This window comes from Nelumbo lutea, chromosome 1 (assembly GCF_056320005.1).
Source record: "Nelumbo lutea isolate HS-2025 chromosome 1, American lotus-T2T, whole genome shotgun sequence".
Classification (NCBI taxonomy): Eukaryota; Viridiplantae; Streptophyta; class Magnoliopsida; order Proteales; family Nelumbonaceae; genus Nelumbo; species Nelumbo lutea.
Window position 1 is genome coordinate 169,293,224 of NC_142684.1, and position 3,771 is coordinate 169,296,994.

General features: G+C 44.6%; 1 pseudogene across 1 annotated transcript; it reads left to right on the plus strand.

Moving 5' to 3' along the window:
• Nucleotides 1-206: 206 nt before the first annotated feature.
• LOC148879094 (putative calcium-transporting ATPase 13, plasma membrane-type pseudogene) lies at nucleotides 207-3,567 on the plus strand (annotated as a pseudogene). Its single transcript, XR_016104114.1, has one exon. The product of XR_016104114.1 is annotated as a putative calcium-transporting ATPase 13, plasma membrane-type pseudogene (transcript).
• The last annotated feature ends 204 nt before the right edge of the window (nucleotides 3,568-3,771 follow it).

Sequence of the window (3,771 nt, forward strand, 5' to 3'; positions counted from 1 at the left end):
CCAACATGGGCCACGAACTCGTGGTCCCGTTAAATGGAAAAGTCTGGCCCCATCCAATGGAACGACTGTCAACACGTCACCCCTCAATCTCGTCTCCTCCAGAAGTTTCTTCGGTCAAACACCACCAACCAAACCCAATCAAAAATAAATAAATCTCTTTAATCAGTGGTGTATCATAGTTACTGGCTTACTGCAGGCGTGAAGTGGACGGCCGGTGATGTCGGACGCTACCGCCACCGAATTCACATCCTCTGTACCCTTGGTGAAACTCACCCCCACCCCCAGTAGACCTCGAAAGAAATGGCGCTTGGCTTTGTTAGCCATTTGGCCCATTCTTGAATTCCGTAAGAAGGGCAAAGCTCTCGCCGGGCATGCACGCCGATCGTCTTACACCAGCCTCGAAGTCAGACCCGACGGTGACCATGACGACGGTTCTTTAGCCAAATTTAACCACACGGGGCTCAACCAAATTGTCAAGGAGAAGAGATTCGTCGATCTTATTAACTCGTACAGTGGAGTTGCTAGAGTTGCCAAAGGTCTTCAAACCGATCCAGCTCGGGGGATTTGTAATACCGCTGAACAAATAAACGTCCGCCGTGATGCATTCGGTTACAACCTATACCAGAGGCAACGAAATCACTCCTTTCATTTTCTGTGGGGAGTTTTCAAAGATGCTGCCGTTCTGATTCCCTTGGGTTCTGCCATCCTATCTCTTTTCTTCGGAATCAAAGCGCATGGGGTGAAAGATGGTTGGTACGACGGCGGGAGTATTCTGTTCTTTGTCTTTCTCGTTGTCGCTGTGTCAGTTACGAGCAAGGTCAGGCTATCAAGACAATTTGAAAAGTCGTCCAACTTGTACAACAACGTTCAGATTGAGACAATCAGAGGAGGACAACATCTACATATCGCCTTTTCTGAAATCGTAGTAGGAGACGTTGTATGTATAAATGCCGGTGATCAAATTCCGGCTGACGGCTTGTTCTTGGATGGCCACTCGTTAAAAGTGGATGAATCGAGCCTGACCGGAGAAAGTAAACCCGTGGACGTCGATGGCAACACAAACCCTTTTCTCCTTTCAGGTGCTATGGTAGTGAATGGCCGTGGCCGCATGCTCGTCACATCTGTAGGCATGAACACGAAGTTGAGCCAGATGATGAGTTTGATCAACCATGACTACGCAGATCAGCGAACCCCACTACAAGCTCGGCTGGACGGTCTAGTTTCTTTCTTATGCAAGGCTTTTCTGGCCATTCCATTCCTTGCACTCGTGGGAATGGGGGTGCATGACTTGGTGAAGAAGAATGAAGTAAACGGATGCGACCCCAAGGTAAACAATCTGATGAACGCTTTGTCAGGTATGCGTGGATTTGTGTCTGTAAATGCTGCAGTTGCAATTGTGGTGGTAGCAATTCCTGAAGGTCTGCCATTGGTTATCATTAACACTTTAACTTACTCCATGAAGAGAATGATGACTACTCACTCGGTAACGGTTCAAACACTTTCTTCCATTGAGACTATGGGCTTAGTTACCACCATCTGCATACATAGAACCGGCATGTTGACTTGGAACCAGATGGAAGTCACTGAGTTTCGTCTCGGTGAAGAAATATTAATGAATGACGAAGCATCCTCTGCGGCAGTAGGCTCGACCACCCATCTAGAACTGCTACAACAGGCGGTTATTCTCAACACTTTTGCTCAAGTTTACAATTGTAAACACTGTAGTACTTCAGAAATATTGCCCCAGTTTTACGATAGCCCCACAGAGAAAGCCATTCCCTCTTGGGCTAAATCAAAGTTGCATATAGATGCGAGTAAGGTGAGTTTCACACTCCATCATGTCGAATCCTTCAATCTGGAGAAGAAAAGAAGCGGTGTTTCTGTAAGGACTAAGAGTTATGAGAAGGATGATCAATATTGGCAGGGAAATGCTAAGATGATATTGGGAATGTGTTCAGGTTATTATGGGAGAAATGGGACCATAAAAAACATGGATGAAGGCAAAAGGATGGAGTTGAATCAAACAATTGAAGATATAGCAGTTAAAAGCCATGTATGCATTGCTTTCGCCCACAAACAAATCCAAGATTTAGAGGAGAGTGAGGAAGGAACGGTTCCCCACCAAGAAGACTGCCTGACCTTGTTAGGCCTGGTAGGTCTGAAGGATCCATGTACACCAGCTATGATCACGGAGGTGAGGGATGCTAGGGTGAACGTCAAGATGATCACTGAAGATAATGTCCTTAATGCAAAAGCCATAGCCATCGCCACAGGAATACTTGAAACAACTGATGGTGATAATCAGGAGGACCCAAACAATGAAGCAGTGGTGAAAGGTGAACAATTCGAAAATTACTCACCTGAAAAAAGAAAAGAGACGGTTGATAAAATCAGGGTACTGGCAAGGTCTTCCTCCTATCACAAGCAGCTCCTGGTACAGTGCCTCAAGGAAAAAGGCCACGTAGTTGCGGTCACTAGCAATGACCCAAACGATTTACAAGCAGTCAAAGCTGATGTTGGGATCTTCACGGGGACAAAATACTTTGAAATTAAAAAGGAGAGTGCAGACATCATCATTCCAGGTGATAACTTCAGCTCTATAACTGAAGTTTTGAGGTGGGGAAGATGTATCTATAGCAACATCCAAAAATTCATCCAGTTCCAACTCACAGTTAACGTTGCTGCCCTAGTGGTTAACTTCGTCGTAACTGTTTCTTCTGGTGAAGTCCCTCTAACAGCACTGCAGCTCTTGTGGGTAAACCTGATCATGGATGTATTGGGCGCCTTGGCACTGGCGACCGAGCGACCGAGTGATGAGTTCATCATTGAAAAGCCACCAGTGGCTACAGCAGAGCGCCTTATCACCAGGGTCATGTGGAGGAACCTAATAGGTCAGGCTCTGTTTCAGATGACCATAGTACTAACCCTACAGTTCAAGGGTGTTCATATCTTTCAGGTGAGCAGTAGGATCAATGACACACTCATTTTCAACACTTTTGTCTTCTGCCAAATCTTTAATCTTTTCAATTCAAGGGAGTTGGAAAAGAAGAACATATTCAAGGAGATGCATAAGAAACATTTGTTCTTACTCAATGTGGCGATGGCTGTCGTTCTTCAAATGGTGATGGTGGAATTTCTGAACAAGTTCTCCAACACCAAGAGGTTGAATTTGATGCAATGGAGTGAATGTATCGGACTAGCAATTTTATCTTGGCCAGTTGGTTGGGTTGTCAAGTGCATACCAATTCCCGCTACGCCATTTTATCATAACCAGGCCCACTGTGTTCCCTGTAAAAAGAATGCCTAAAAGAACTAGTATAGAGATAAGATCCAAAGGTTTAGAAACTAATGGGTAGCAAGGGCTTGGTCAAAGTGATGCATGTTTATTCTCTGTTGTTTCCACTTCGGTCGAAAATAATTGCTGATGTATTTTCTCTGTTTCCACCTTGCACTGTAAACAATGGCCAAGTTCCCTTGTGAAAGTTGCTCGAGTTCTAATTTCCAGAGAGTTCCAAAACCTGTAGTTCAAGATGATTTTGGGGTATTTTGTGCCTATGGTCCATGTCACAGTACAGGTTCCAGACTGCAGAACATGAGTATACTCTATGATAGGCATTAGGCAGTGATTAAGCCTTCCTTGCGTATATGGGATTGGGAATCACACTACACATACATGAATCCAAATGTGAAAACTAAAATATATAGAGCCGCCCTTCTAGCTGCATAGGTTGAATTAATGAAAATCTTTAGTTGATTAAGGCAAACTAGAAT